At 48.8% G+C, this 16,300-nt stretch overlaps 1 protein-coding gene across 11 annotated transcripts in view; it reads left to right on the top strand.

The window, feature by feature from the left end:
* The first annotated feature begins 3,273 nt into the window (after nt 1-3,273).
* Nucleotides 3,274-16,300, top strand: part of TMCO4 (transmembrane and coiled-coil domains 4) — an 87,305-nt gene continuing 74,278 nt past the window's right edge. For 3 of the 11 annotated variants that reach the window (XM_059690987.1, XM_059690990.1, XM_059690991.1), the window contains exons 1-2: nt 3,277-3,494; nt 9,954-10,061. The gene's annotated coding sequence lies outside the window, so the exon portion shown is untranslated. Of the gene's footprint in view, nt 3,495-4,467; nt 4,495-9,953; nt 10,062-15,038; nt 15,111-16,300 lie in introns of those variants that run through there. The other 8 variants (XM_059690981.1, XM_059690988.1, XM_059690989.1 and 5 more) reach the window with 7 other exon arrangements.

The raw sequence follows: 16,300 nt of genomic DNA on the forward strand, positions 1-16,300 counted from the left end.
CAGTTCCATTCAACAAAATCCCAGGCCAGGCCAGGCCCCACCTATGTCCTGGGAAGATGGACATCTATGGGACAGAGCAAAGGAGCCGTTCCCTGCTGGGTATCCTTTATTTGCAACTCATATAAATATCTCTGAACCTGTATTGATGTTTAAGCCTATGAGAGGGCAGGATAGCCGAATCAGCCAGATCTGGGATCAAATCCTGGCTCTAACGTCTTGTAGCTCGGTGACCCTGGCCAGTTATATAACCTCTCTGAGCCTCAGTTCCTTCCTTCCTCTGTGAAATGGGACTAATAATAGTGTAAACGACATAGGATTAAATGATATGAAGTATGTATGGAAAGCATGCAGAGCCAGCCACAGGGTAATGCTAACCATGAATAACCAGTATTCACGTTATTTCTATAATTTCTGAAACAATAGAATCCAATCGTTTAGTTACTCTAAATCTGATTATTCACCGGACTCACCAAAGGAACTTGTTGTTGTTATTGTTTCTTCTTCTTTTCCCAGGGAAACTTGTTAAAAGTATAAATTCCTAGGCTTCCATACCCCCCAAGAAATTCTACACTGGGTAGGTCTGGGCAGAACCCAAGAACCTATGTCTCCATTATATGCTCTTACTGTGCTTAGCCCATAGTAGGCGCTCAACAAACCCAGGCCCCTTCCTGGCCTGGACTATTACGACAGCTTCCTAACTGGTTACCTGTGTCTACTCTTAACCCTTTGACCTCCACAAAGAACCAGTGAGATCCTTTTGAAAGATGAGATCATGTCACATCACTGCCCCCAACCCTCCACAACTGACCATCTCATGCAGAATAAAATGTATAGACAGGCCCTCCGCCAGTGGTTCCTGACACCAGGCACACATGTGAATGCCCGGTGAACTTGTGAACTTGTGAACAACACCTATGCCCGGCCCAACCCCAGACCAGCAGACTCAGAATCCCTGGGGGTGGGGCCCAAGTAGGGTTGCTGGATAAAATATAGAACACCAGTTACATTTAAATTTCAGATACACAATGAATAACTTATATTCATTAAATTTAGTAGAACCATGTCCTTGGCAATATTAAGACATACTCCTACTAAAACAGTATTTATTTGTTGTATATCTGAAAATCTGGTTTTTTGGTTTTTTGTGGGGTTTTTTTGTTGTTGTTAAATCTGGCAATTTTGGCCCAAGCATTAGCTTTCCCCCTGCTGTATCTGCAATGCCTACAACCTCACCCGCTACTCAATAAATTCTGGGCGGTTTTGTTCATAGTTATGAAAAGGCTTCTTCCTCTACCACAGTGGTTCTCAACCTTCCTAACGCCGCAACCCTTTAATACAGTTCCTCATGTTGTGGTGACCCCCAATTTCATTGTTACAAATTGAACATAATTAAAGCATAGTGATTAATCACAAAAACAATATGTAATTATATATGTGTTTTCCGATGGTCTTAGGCGACCCCTGTGAAAGGGTCATTCCACCCCCAAAGGGGTCGCGACCCACAGGTTGAGAACCGCTGCGACTAGCACAACCCCCACATTCCTTTAGGAGGAGTTGATAGGTGACATCTTAGAAGAAGTATCTTTTACCAAGAATAATAGCACCTAATTTTTATTGCGTGCGTCCTGTGCGCCAGACACCACTCAGAGCCCGTTAGCTGTACATCCTCATGTAGTCCTCACAACAACCCTTGCGGGGGGCATAGTCACCCTACTTTTCCAGATGAGGAAAGTAACATTTTCAAAGCCCAACACCAAACCTCAAAAATTTCAAAGGCATACACGAGACGTATAAACCTCCCCGGAAGGCCCTGCTAGGGACGAGGGTCCACCAGGCGCCCTCGGGGCAGGCTGCGCAGGGCAAGTGGCAGACGGGCAGCCTGGTATGGATTAGGTCCTGTGTGCTATTTGGCGGGGGTGACTGGGGTGCCGGGTGGGCAGCGGGCATGGCTGTAACTGGGTTCAATGTCCAAAGACAAGAATGTTCAATACAGGATCTCGAACCGAATTAGAGACAGGGCAAAGCCAAGACATTGTGCAGAACGGTGCCTGGTTCCACAAAGCCAATCTGGCTGGAAGGGGCCTCCAGACACTGAGAGGAGGGCTGGCTGGAGGCTTTCTGTGGGCAGCGCTTCCATAGGGTTACTAATGTCCTATCTTGACAAGGCCCACATGCTCAGATGCCCCTATGCCCTTGTGCCCCTGAAGGGTGCACACCACTGACCCAGTTGACCTTCACAATAGCCCTCTAGGGAGGCAGAGCGATTCTTGGTCCTGATTGGCCAGTGAGGAGATGAACAGAGGAAGACCCAGAGCATTCTACAAGGCATGCATGAGTCACAGATTCCACCGTGATAGCTGGTCCCTGACCCCATGCACAGCCTTTTCCATTCAAGGTACTGGGCTGTCTTCACTGAAAGAGCAACAGCCTTTGCAGCTGCAATGATTCATGCTTCTGCTCTGGCACTCATTAGCTCTGTGGCTCTGCATGGCCTAGACCTGAGCCTCAGTTTCCTGTCCTGTAGAATGGGTATGATAAGAATGCATAGTCACTAAGTGAATAAGATCCATTCATGACTCTGAGCACATACCAGGTGCCTGGCACAGCCCCTGGGGCTGGGCACATAGAGGACAAGGCAGCCAAGACCCCCATTCTCTGGGCTTTTAAATTCTAGTGCGGATGGCAGATAAAGAAGTGCAAACTGAAAATGAACAAGGTAATTCCGCAGAGTCAGAAATACTACGATTAAATAGAACAGGACTGGAAGCCTGGTATGTGATTCCCTTGCACTTTAGAGAACAGTACCTGGCACATAGTAGGTGCTCAGAAAACGTGTGATCAATGACTGAGTGTGCTGGGTGGTTAGGGAAGACTCACAGATGCCAGCCTGAGTGGACACTGCAGGGAAGAGCTGGAAACAGACGCAGGAAGAGGAAGGTCTGGGGGCAGAGTGCCAGGCACGGGCACCACAAGTGCAAAGGTCCTAAGACTGAACGAAAGTTAGCGTTAGAGAAACCGAAAGAAAAAATCAGCGAACGCATGGCTATCTCAACATCCGTCATCTTCCAAGTCCATGTGCCCGGGGAGGGTGTTTCTGTGGCTGGTTATTTGATTTTCCATAATTTACTTGGGAAGATTTCCAGCCAATCGCTGCTCAGCCCTCCCTCCCCTCCTTAAGCGTCTCCCAAGCACTTTTGCAGACAACCCCGCAGGGCAATGCACCCACAGCCCGAGTTTCGCGCCGGGGTTGGCCCGTCACTTCCTGACGCCGGCACCCCTGTCCGGGTGGCGGCGGGACGAGCCGGGTGGGACTGGAGCCCGGGAGGCCCCGCTCCCCACGCACGTCGTCCCCCAGGCGGCCGGGCAGGCGCGCGGGGCGGGCGGCGGGACCGGCCGGGGCCAGCGCGGGGCGGCGGGGCCGGGCCAGGGGAGGAGCCGGGCGGGAGGAGCCCGCGCCGCCTTCCCCTTCGCGCCGCCGCCGCCTTCGCGTCCAGGTAAGGGGCCAGGTCCCGCCGCGGCCACTCCCCGCCGCCACCCCCGGGCCCCACGCGGGAGCGTCGGCCCTTTGCCCCCCGCCCCGCCCTCCGCCCCTCGGGGCCGCCGATCCACCGGGAGTGCCCTGAGAAGAGGCTGCCTGGTTGTTGCTTGTTTTCCTTCCGAGCCGGAAGTGCCCTTAGAAATCACGTGGGGAGGCAGCTGGGGAAACTGAGGCTTGGCGGAGCGCTGGGGCCGGCTCCTGCCTCGCAGCTCCCAGCCCTTAGCGGTCACCCAGCCCCCTCCTTTGGTGAGTGAGGCCACTGCTCTGGTCCCGGGAGGAGAAGGTACTCGCTCAAGGTCACCTGGGATCCCTGGGCTTCCCTGTTCCCACGCAGCTCCCCCGGCACCCCTCGCCCCCTCTTTCCTTGCCCCTGTGGCCTCAGCCCATAGCAGACCAGCAAGCTGCAGAAAAGCCCAGGCCCCTAGAGTTACAGGCCGGCCTGACTCCTTACCCAGCCTCTGTTGTTAGAGGAGGGAAGAATTGCTGCTCCTAACTTTAGGGTGGATTCTACAGCTCAGTAAACTGAGGCTCAGAGAGATGGGGCGATTTCCCCAAGACCACACAGCAAGGGAGAGCAGGATAAGAACCTGGGTTACCCCAACCTGCAGCCTGACCCAGTGTCTGGCACAGAGTAGGCCTGCACAGTGCCCTTCTCTGCCCTGCCCTGGGTCACACAGGGAGTCAGGAGCACAGCCAGGCTAGAGCCAGGGCCTTGGCCTAGAGACTACTGACAGAGTAGGAGCCCACAGGTAGTTCTCCTTTCCCTAATCCAGTGTTCATTTCACTGTATCCACCCATTCATTCATTCAGCAAATATTTATTGAGCACCTACTGTGCGCTGGTGTGTGCATTTTTTAGGCCCTGAGGATACAGCAGTGAACAAGACAAGTGCTGCCCTCCAGAAGCACACCCCAGAGAGTGGAATAGAACACTGCCCTTCAGTGGAGAGTGAGGGGGTAGGGGGGAGGGGGGACTGGGCAGAGAGGAGAGACCATTGGAATCTTCCCACTCTGTGAAGTACGTAAAGAGGACAAAGAAAGACGGAATCTCACAGCCTCCCACCCTCTGAGCCTTTGACCCTTGCTTGTTGGAGATGCTCTGCCAGCCTGAGCTTTCACCCCACTCCCAGGGGTTTGGGGGTGAGGGGGCTAGGTGTGTAGGGAGTGGTCCAAAGGAAGCCCCAAACCAAACCTCAGCGCCTGGCAGCCTGGCACTGCCACTTCCTAGCTGTGTGATCGTGTCACGCCACCTCTCTGGGCCTTTGCTTTCGAATACAGTGGGGGTCATAGTACTCCATAGAGCTGATGATACTATGTCGAAATGCCTCCTAAATGGTATATGAAGCACAATCCCACGCGTGGCCTGTGTCAGAGGCCCTGTCAAGTCAGGTGTAAGCTAGGGTGTTTCTGTAGAGCAGCGGTCACCAACCTCTCTGACCTCACGGACCACCAGTGGTCCGAGGACCCCCGGTTGGCGAGCGTCGCTTTAGAGGCTCTAGGAGCGCCGTGGGTAACCCGTTTCCGCTCTCAGTAAGAAGATGTAAGAGGCAGCGACGGGGGTGGCTGAGTTCCAGGCGAGGAGGCCGCCCCGCACTAGAAGGGGAATGCTCACATCACAGTCAGACGGTAGCATTTGCAACCCTGACAGTCCTGCGTGCAGCGTCAGACAGATGTGGGCTCAGGTCCCAGCTCTGTGGCTTCTTCACTGAGTCCTCTTGGACACTGAGCCCTCATTTATAAAATGCCTGTCTCCAAGGTTGTCATGAGGACGGAAGGAGCCACAAAGAGCCCTGTGCAGTGTCTGCCGCTCGGGGAGCCTTTTTGCGTTTTAGGCCTAAGGCCCAGGAGCAGTCGGAGGGGCGCAGGTGACTGACTAGGTGAATAGCTCAGCGTGTGAAGCTTATCGAGGTCTGAGCCTGCAGAATTTCTCATCCGCCTGAACCCAGCTGTCCCTGCCCTGGTACCACCAGGTGACAGTGGTTGCTCAGCCACCTGGGCCTGCACATGTGGGACCTGAGAGGACTGCTGTACGTTGTAAACTGGGGCCTTAGATGAGATGGGGGACCGCTGCCTTGGATGTGGGATAGTGGGCAGAGGGGGGCTGGAGTGGGTCCAAACCACTTTCTTTTTATTTTTTATAAATTATTTTTTATAGTTTGTGTTTTTGTTGTTAATCCTTATCCAAGGATATTTTCCCATTGATTTTGAGAGAGAGTGGAAGGGAGAGGGAGAGACAAAGAGAAACATCAATGTGAGAGAGACCCATCGATTGGTTGCCTCCTGCATGCACCCCAACCAGGGCCGGGGAACCTGCAACCAAGGTATGTGTTCTAGACCAGATTCAAACCCTGGACCCTTCAGTCCACGCCGGCCGGCGCTCTATCCACTGATCCAGACTGGCTAGGGCCAATGCTCTTTCCAGTTAACTACCCTCCACTGGGCAGCCTGACGGATCTGATTGTACCATCCTCTGTGTAAAACCCTGTGCAGCTGCGCATTTTCTTAGGGTAAAGAACAAAAGCCTTAGCATGGACCACAAGGCTCTACACAGCCTGGGCCCCACCTACGCTGGGCCTCCTCCAGCCTGTCCCAGAGCACGTTATCAATGCCCCTCTGTGCTTGAGGCACACGGCTCCCTTCCTCCCCGAGCCTTTGCCCATGCTCGTCTAGACCACTCCTCCTCCCTGTCTCACTTTTCCTACTTAACACCTCCTCATCCTTCAGATCTGAGTCCAAACTACACTAGTACCACAGGTCACAAGACGTCCCAGGGACATATGTGGGAGGTTTAGCTCAGGTGGATTTATGGAGTCTTCACTAGGAGTAATTTCTGCCTGTACCCTGTACTCCACCTAGCCATAGCCCCCAGGCCTTCTGGGGCTGGTCCAAGTTCGCTTAGAGGGATGCTCAGTAATGAAATCTACCTTTAGGGGTAGCTCTTGAGCAAATATAGGGACCTCACTTTATATAAAACTGTATTGCCCTAACTGCTTTGACTCAGTGTATAGAGCAGGGGTCCTCCAACTTTTTAAACAGGGGGCCAGTTCACTGTCCCTCAGACCATTGGAGGGCCAGACTATAGTTTAAAAAAAAACTATGAACAAATTCCTATGCACACTGCACATATCTTATTTTGAAGTAAAAAAACAAAACAGAAACAAATACAATATTTGTATTTGCATGTGGCCCGCGGGCCGTAGTTTGAGGACCCCTGGTATAGAGCATAGGGTCCCGGGTTCGATTCTGATCAAGGGCATGTATCTAGGTTGTAGGCTCTTCCCCAGCCCAGGCTCTGGTCGGGACTCGTGTAGAAGGTGACCAGTTGATGTATTTATCTCACACCCATGTTTCTCTCTCTTTCCCTCTCTCTCCCACTGTCCCTAAAAATCAGTGGGGAAAAAATATCCTTGGGTGAGGATTAACAAAACAAACAAACAAAACTGTATTGTTCTTCAGCAAAAAATAATGCTGAAGTTATTTCTTAGTTGTGGGGGCAGGTGTTCATTCGTTCGATCTTTCACCTGCTCTCCAGGCACTGTTCCAGGATACATCCGGGAACACGATACAAAAGCCACTGCCCTCATGGAGCTTCCTCTCGGGAGAGAGACAGACCACCAACGAGCTGTAATCCGTCATCAAGTGGTGGCAAATTCCATAAAGAAAAGTCACCTGTCTCTGGGGGAGGGCAAGTGGTAGTACCTGCTATTTTAGACCCAAATGAATACCAAGAGAGCTCTGCTGGGGAGTCGGGGGAAGTCCAGATGTCCCAGCATCATCCACTGCCACCCTGACCCTCCCGGTTATGGGAACAGGCACAGAAGCCACCAGTCACTAAACCCGAGAGGAGGTGGGGTGGCCCAGACGAAGCCTCATGGGCTTCAGAGATGGCAGGCCCCACTTTAGCTGGACAAATCCGCGAAGTCTCATGGCAGTACCTGCGCCCCTTCAGTGAAGTGGGGAAGAACCTGGGTTTGAAGTCGCACAAGCCTGGGGGATACATCCTGGTACTGCCACTGGCTAGCCGTGCGGCCTGCACCTCTGAGCCTCAGTTTTCTCATCTGTAAAATGGGTACAGTGGTAGTCTTCCTCGTAAGGTTGTTGAGAGGCTGACATGGGGTCATGAGAGTAAACCCACTGGAAATATTCACGGATTTTATTATTAGACTGCTTTTGGAAAAGGGCACCATTTGGACATGAGGATCTACATGCAGAAAAAACAGCATGAGCTGAGGCCCGAGGTGGGAAACCCAGCTTGGGCTGGAAGCAGTGGCTGGCTCAGTTTGGCTCACAGCTGGCTGGAAGAAGGGGAGTAAAGGAAAATAAAGGTGAAAAGGCAGGTTAGGCCCATCACAGAGATGCTTGGGGCTGGCTGAAAAATGAGATGTTAGCCTGTGGACAGATGGGAGCTACTGAGATACATCTAATTTGGTGGTTTTCAAATTGTGTTTGAAATCTTTCTGGCCACTTGGGCAAAGAGAAGCAATGTAGCATCATAGTTAAGATGGCTGCCTTAGGCCTAAGACCCAGGCACAAGTCTAAATTCCACATCACATGTCCCATGACCTTGACCTTCATTTCTCAGGGCCTCTTTGTCTTCATCTGTGAACTGGAGATAATAACACCTACACTGTAGGATTTTTAGGAGAAAACAAGATGATGTGTGGAAAGAGGTGACACATGACTAACATTTACTAAGCATTTGCTGTTATGATTTTTAATTTTAAAAATTTAATTGTTATTGCCCGGCCAGCATGGCCTAGTGGTTGAGCATTGATCTATGAACCAGGAGGTCACAGTTCCATTCCCAGTCAGGGCACATGCCCGGGTTGCGGGCTTGATTCCCAGTAGGGGGCATGCAGGAGGCAGCCAATCAGTGATGCTCATCATTGATGTTTTTATCTCTTTCTCCCTTCCTCTCTGAAATCAATAAATATATATATATATATTTTTTTTTAATTTTAATTGTGATTAAAATACACAGAGCACAAAACTCAGTCTTAACCAATTTTTAAGTGTATAATTCAGTAGTTAGCGTTAGGTATATTCACATTGTTGTGCAACCAATCTCCAGATCTTTTCAACTTGCAGGTTTGAGACTCCCTACCCATTAAACAACAACTCCCCATCCCCTCCCTCCTGCCTGTGGTAACCACCATTCTACTTCCTGCCCCTATTGATTTTGACTGAGTCCCTCATATAAGTAGAATCATAGAGTATTTGTCTTTTTTGTGACTGGCTGATTCCACTCAGCAACATGTCCTCAAATTGTATCCATGTTGTAATATGTCAGAAAGTCCTTTCCTTTTTTAAGGCTGAATAATGTTCCATTGTATATATAGAACACATTTTGTTTGCCCGTTCATCCATTGATGGACACTTGGGTTGCTCCCATCTTTCAGCTATTGTTAATAATGCTGCTGTGAACGTATTTGTACACCCTGCTGTACACCCTTTTTGAGACCCTGCTGTCAATTTTCTGAGGTCGACACCCAGGAATTATTTACGGTTATCATTTGAAGGCAGGGTGTTGAGGTCTCCCCACTGTATTTCCTCTTGCCCACTGGAGTGAGAGAAGTCCTTGATGCCCTATGGAACAGTTTGAAAACCAGGGAGTCAAATGGACCATTATAGACGGTGCCATTTCTCCCCCTGGCTTCCCAGGCAGATTTGCCTCTTGAATTATTTTTTAATTATCCCAAGTGGAAACCACTATTCATTCAACAAATGTTTGTGTGCTTACATGTGGGCAGAGGGAGGTAGACAATAAGCCATAAACATAAACAAGTAAATGACATAGTGTGTCAGACAGTAATGTGTGTTCCGGAGCAAGGAAGGAGCCAGGTGAAAGGGCCTGGGATGAGAGGCTGGGACAGGGTAGCTTCAGTGAGCTGTGAGATTTGAGCCAAGACTGGAGGGAGGTAAGGGAGTTGGCCGTGTGGTTATCTGGGGGAACAGTGTACCCAGCAGAGGGAACAGCCAAGGCAAAGGCCTTGAGGTGGGAATGTGCCTGATGGGATCCAGGGTGGTGTCGCTGGAGCAGAATGAGCGAAAGGGACAGAAGAAGGAGGGCAGGTTGCACGTGGCCCAGGGGTGAGGAGGGAGTCGGAGGTTTGTAGCAGAGAAGGGGTGTGATCTGACTTCAGACTGGGTGCTGTGTGGTGGATAGCTAGGGGTGAGGGCAGAAAGAAGTGGGAGACTGGGGTGGAGGCTCCTGCCAGAGAGATGATGGCAGCTTGTAGTAGAGTGTGAGTCGGGGAAGAAGGCATATGATAAAGGTGGACAAAATGTTATAGAGCCTGGGTACCCACCCTGGTGGCATCCGGTCACCCCAGCACCCCGCCCATCCTCCAGATCGCTGAGTGAGGCTGGGATGGAAACTTTTTGTGCCAACATTCCCTTTTTCTTCTGGTCTGTAGTGGGATTGTCCAAAACCCTCTGGGTTCTTCTCTGTTGGATCTGTTGCCATGGAGACCTCCTGAGATGCTGCATTTACCAGTGGCTTCCAACTTAACTTCCAGATAGAGGTATGGAATGAATGGGTTTCTCTCCCAAATTGCTGGTGAGGGGATTGGGGAGTAAACTGGGCCTGCCTCGAATCCTCCATTCTGAGACCATCTCGTGTGTGTGTGTGTGTGTGTGTGTGTGTGTGTGTGTGTGAACTTTGATCTACAGTCTTCGGAGTTTCTGGCTGAAATCAGTGCTATAGCTCTATTTTTTATAAAGGATTTCTTCAACCAGATGCTTTTCCTTCTCCTTGGCTCCAGAATAATTAGACAATTAGTTCTCAGCCTTCCGGCGACACTCTATCCATCTCTCTAGTAGAAATGCTCGTTTTATTGTACTGCAGACTCATTTAAAAACGAGAAAGAGAACAACACATACACATAGGCACAGGCACATCAAATTTGACCTTGGCCTTCACTGGCTGCTCCAAGTTCAAAAAAAGTAAAATAAAGGCCATCAGTGTAGCATCTAAGAAAAACAAAAGTAATTTATTCTTGCATGTGATCTTCTAAGGGCCCAGGTCATGGGGTTTTAAGGGCGATTTAAAAGATTTTCAAGGATGATATTCATCATATTTGATTTTCTCCTCGATGCTGACTTCAGAATTTTTCATCTTCCTGAGAAGAAACCCCACGTATTGTTTATGGCATTAGTCCACAAACACTGGCTGAACACCTACTGTGGGTGCTTGCAGACTAAGGATAGGTATTTGTGGAATGTCTGTCTACCCCCACTACTGACAAAAATAACACAGCCAGTGTTTTCTTTGGTGACGGGTAATGTGACTGGCAAAAATCATAGTTGTAGGGCATCAAAACAAGGTCCTATACAGAGTAGTCCCTGTCCATCCCATAGCTGGTCTTTGCTGTCTGGCCACGGGTCAGTGTTCACTTGCTCTTCTCACTGTGTCTTTGTTGTTTCCCTGAGAGTCAGGGCTCTTCTGGGTCAAGTGCAGGCCTTGGTGTCTTGGTGACCGTATCCTGATCAGACCAAGGGGCAGAGACCCCTGAGTATGCACAGTTCAGTTGGCACATCCCCTTACCCCACAGCTACCACACACTCCCACAGGTGGGATAGTTTGGGGCCCAGCCCATCTGACTGGACAGTCCATAGAGTTGGAACCCTGGGCATCTCCATCCCACCATCATGGATGGCTGGAAATTCCTGTCTGTCCTGCCAACCCTTATCCTTTTTGTTGATAACAAAACCTGTTGGTCAGAGGAATGGGACTTACTAGTAATTGTGACCTCAGCCCTGCAAGGCTTGGCTGGTCCGCACAGGGCCAGGACTTTCTGAGATCAAGAACAGAATTGCCATTTTTAATTAAAGCTATTTTTTCTATGATAAAAGCACCAATAAGCTTGTGACAGAAAATGTTAAAAATACAGAAAAATGGAAAGAACAAAAACCAGTTACTTCTTGTCCCACAGCCCTACCACTGAGAGACAATGATCATGAACATTCTGATGTATTTCCTTGTGATCTTCTTGCTCCATGAAACATTTTTTAAAAACAACTGGAATTGTATCACATAGACAGTGACATGCTCTTCACCACCTCTCTGAAAAATAAAATCCCTCATTGGTAACAATTGCCAGTTTCTGTGGTGTAAATGCTCCCGTCGTAACCCGTTTCCAGGCACTAGCCTCACTTCTCACCAGCCAGTAGGAGCCTGTAGCAGCACACCCTATTATAATCTAAAATCGTGTCTATTTTTTTCTGATTTTAAAATCAGTACATACTCATGATTAAAAATTCAGAAAGCAGCCAAGACCAGCTTGGCTCAGTGGATAGAGCGTCGGCCTGCGGACTGAAAGGTCCCAGGTTCGATTCTGGTCAAGGGCATGTACCTTGGTTGCGGGCACATCCCCAGTGGGAAGTGTGCAGGAGGCAGCTGGTTGATGTTTCTCTCTCATCGATGTTTCTGACTCTCTATCTCTCTCCCTTCCTCTCTGTAAAAAATCAATAAAAATATATTTTATTTATTTTTTTTTAAATTAAATCTTTATTGTTCAGATTATTACATTTGTTCCTTTTTTTTCCCCCCCATAACTCCCCTCCTCCCAGTTCCCGCCCCACCCTCCGCCCTCACTCCCCACCCACTGTCCTCATCCATAGGTGCTCGATTTTTGTCCAGTCTCTTCCCACATCTCCCACACCCCTTTCCCCCCCAAGAATAGTCAGTCCATTCCCTTTCTATGTCCCTGATTCTATTATAATCAACAGTTCATTCTGTTCATCAGATTATTTATTCACTTGATTCTTAGATTCGCTTGTTGATAGATGCATATTTGTTGTTCATAATTTGTATCTTTACCTTTTTCTTCCTCTTCCTCTTCTTAAAGGATACCTTTCAGCATTTCATATAATCCTGGTTTGGTGGTGATGAACTCCTTTAGCTTTTCCTTATCTGTGAAGCTCTTTATCTGACCTTCAATTCTGAATGATAGCTTTGCTGGATAAAGTAATCTTGGTTGTAGGTTCTTGGTATTCATCACTTTGAATATTTCTTGCCACTCCCTTCTGGCCTGCAAAGTTTCTGTTGAGAAATCAGCTGACAGTCGTATGGGTATTCCCTTGTAGGTAACTGAGTTTCTTTCTCTTGCTGTTTTTAAGATTCTCTCTTTATCTTTTGCTCTTGGCATTTTAATTATGATGTGTCTTGGTGTGGTCCTCTTTGGATTCCTTTTGTTTGGGGTTCTCCGAGCTTCTTGGACCTGTAAGTCCATTTCTTTCACCAGGTGGGGGAAGTTTTCTGTCATTATTTCTTCAAATAGGTTTTCAATATCTTGCTCTCTCTCATCTTCTGGCACCCCTATAATTCTGATGTTGGTACGCTTGAAGCTGTCCCAGAGGCTCCTTACACTATCCTCGCATTTTTGGATTCTTTTTTCATTTTGCTTTTCCGGTTGGATGTTTTTTGCTTCCTCGCATTTCAAATCATTGACTTGATTCTTGCGCTCCTCTGGTCTGCTGTCGGGCGTCTGTATAATATTCGTTATTTCAGTCTGTGTGTGCTTAATTTCTAGTTGGTTCCCCAATATAAGATCGAGGGTCTTATTAGTTTTCGTGTAGATCTCATTAAGTTTATCGGCAGCTTCTAAACAGTTCTTGAGAGACCTTAAAAGTGTGGTTCTGAACTCTATTTCTTCCATTGACAATTTTGTCCTGTTTCTTTGTCTCCGCATTTTGTTATGCTTCCTTGGTGCACCCCCTAGTGGTCTTTGTTCGCAGTCTTATAGATAAATCTTGATTGTTGTAGCTAATTCCAGGGAGGGTTTGACCTCCAGGCCAAGTGGCTATGAGAATCAGCTGGGTCAGCAGTGAGAGAACTTCTGTCCTCTAGGGAGGTGCTAATCTAGCCTTTGCCTGAGGCTATCCGGCAGATGCCTTTGCCTGGGGCTATCCGGCAAATGCCTCTGTGCAGGGCTTGGGCAGGGCGGGTCGAACAGGATCAACAGCGTGGGCCGGAGAGAGCAGTTATGGCGGCTCTCAGTCCTGTCCCCAGGGGCTCTGCCTCTCTGAGTCCCAGCACCCGCTGCAAAGCTCGGAGAGAAAGCTGCACTCGCTCTGACCGAAGCCAGACAGTCCCGTTTCTCCCGTTTGAGTCTGGGTCCCTAAAGACTCGCCCGGATCTGGTGCTCAGAGTCTGCGACTCCCTCCCGATTGAAAACAACAACCGCGCCCTCCGCTGCCAGCCCGCTCGGCGCACTCCGCACCTCAGAATTTGACTTCAGCACTGCGCCTCCTCTGAGTGTCCGTATGCGTTTCTCTTTCCTCCTAGCTGTAGGACTTCCACTCAGCCAGCGTTCCTGTGGTTCTGGGTGATGTCCCTTCCGTTTTTTGGTTTCACTTTTGAAGTAGTTGTTCAAAGCAGCAAACACCGGCGTTAACCTATGCCGCCATCTTGGTTCTAATAAAAATATATTTTAAAAAAATAATAAAAAAATAAAAATTCAGAAAGCAGAAATGTAAAAGGAAAATTTAAAATAATCCAGAATCCATCCTTCCCCCTGCTTAGAGACAGCCACTGTCACCATCCCGATGCAACTCCTAACAGTCCCCTCACTATGGATAGAGATATAAACAAAATAATTTTAATTTTCTCCTAAGTTCAAAAGTAGTGCATATAAATGGCAGAAAGTTGGGGAATCCAGAGAAGTCTCTGGCATCTCAACTTGGGAAATAATCTTGGAGGATATTCTCCCAGCCATTTTTCTTCTCTGCACTTTTTAAGATGGTTAGACTCGTAGCTTGATTCTCTGAGTTTGTAGGGCCTGGTACAGGCACATTCCCATGCCCCATAGAAGGTGAACATCCAGGGGAAGGATGTTATCACTGATCACTTACTAAAAACCCTCCGGAGGCTTAAAGAGGCAGAAAATAATATTCTAGTTCCTTGGAATGAAAACAGGCTGTTAGGATGAAGTTCAGGTTATTTGAAGCTTTGGGGAACCCTGGGTTTGGGGTTCGGGGACATCCCTGGGTCATTCCAGACACTTGGCCCTTGTTCCATCTTTGTCCTTCATCTGATGCTCAATGGGAGGGTAAGAATAGGAGAGAGATAACCAGGAAAATCTAGCTCTTGCTTAAGCCCCCAAAACTAGTTCATTCGTTCATTCATTCATTCACGTAGGAGGCATTTTCTGATCACTCAGTCTATGGAAGGTAAGGGTTGGGCATGGGAATGGAGGGATCAGGTGCCTGCCCTCTACTGCTAGGCTAACCAAGGAGTTAGTGCAGCACCCACAGCTCAGGGCACGAGGAGTTAGAACAGACAGTTCCAGCAAAGTCCAGGGCTGCCTGCAGCCCTACTGAGAAAGGCATCCCAGGTAGCGAGGCCTGGGGGCAAAGGCCCAGAGGAAAGTAGTAGCAAGGCTTCCTGAGCCTGGGGACCCGGATCCCCGTCTCCCATAGGCCTCCAGACTCCACACCCTGTGGACCCACAGGCTGGTTTTTCTGGTTTGCGCCTCCAGGACAATTTGCATATTTCCCAGAAGAACCATCCAGAAGCTGACAGCTGTTTTGAGACCTAGAGGGGAGGCCCACAGTGGTTTCTTGAAATCTGGGTAAATATTATCTGAGGTTTCTGTCCCTTCAGAACCCTCATCCTTGTTTTAAATGGTCTTATTGTAAATGTTCTGAGTTTACACACTGTTGTCTGCCCCACGAGAATGTAGCTCCGTGATGGAGGGTTGTTGTCTGTCTGTCTTAGTCCCCGCTGTGTCCCCAGCATGCGGGACAGTCCTGGCACATAATAGAGTGATACGTGTTTATTAAATTAACTAACTGGTTAATTCTGGGAGGTGGTGAATTTTTATTTTTAGTTCACTTAGACCTTAAGAAAAGGTCTTTCAAATTCTATAGGGACACCCCACTGCTTTTTATTTTTTAACTTTTTATTTTAAAATAATTATAGACTACAGGCAGTCGTAAAAATAGTATGGGGCGGTCCTGCATATCCTCACAGCTCCCCGCATGGCCGTGGCCTTACAATTAAGTCTGACTCCTTAGCTGGGAGAACTTGGTCGGCCAGGGTGTGGCCCCAGCAGCATCCCCTCCAACCTCGTCTACCCCTCCACGCCCACCCGTTCAAACCCTGGCTGCACTGAGCATCTTCATGGTTCTTAAAAAGCATTCCCTCCCTTCTACCCCTGGGTCTTGACATGTGCTATATCCCCTCTGCCCAGAACATGTTCTTCCTCCTCACCCCACCCCACCCCACCCTAATCTGACACCACCTTCTCCAGGAAGCCAATTCTATGTGCCAGGCCCCTTCTTTTTACCCCTCTATATGTATTTCCTCCTTCACAGCATTTATTCCGCTGGTTTGTCGTCGTCTGTTTGCTTGTCTGTCTCTTCTACTGCCCTGTTTCTTCACCTGGATTACTCTCCCACCCATCTGCAGGGCTGCCCCTTTACTTCCTGCAGCCTCTGCTGGAATGGCACCTGTCATCTGCATACCACGGTCACTTCCCTCCTGCCCATCACTTCATATCCCCCTCACTGCCTTATTGTACCCCACCCCTATGATCACTTCCTGACCGAATGTTTATTGATTATTTAGTTGACTGTTAAGGGCATGGGTCCTATAAACAGGCCACTCAAATGCAAATTTTGATTCCACCCCTTACTAGCTATCTAATCTTGGGCAAGTTATTTAAATTATGATTATCATTATGTATTGGTGTATTATTGCCTGTGTCCCACCAGGACGTAAGCCCCTTGAGAGCAGGGAATTTGTCAGTTTTGTCCCCTG

Source organism: Myotis daubentonii, chromosome 3, assembly GCF_963259705.1.
Source record: "Myotis daubentonii chromosome 3, mMyoDau2.1, whole genome shotgun sequence".
Classification (NCBI taxonomy): domain Eukaryota; kingdom Metazoa; phylum Chordata; class Mammalia; order Chiroptera; family Vespertilionidae; genus Myotis; species Myotis daubentonii.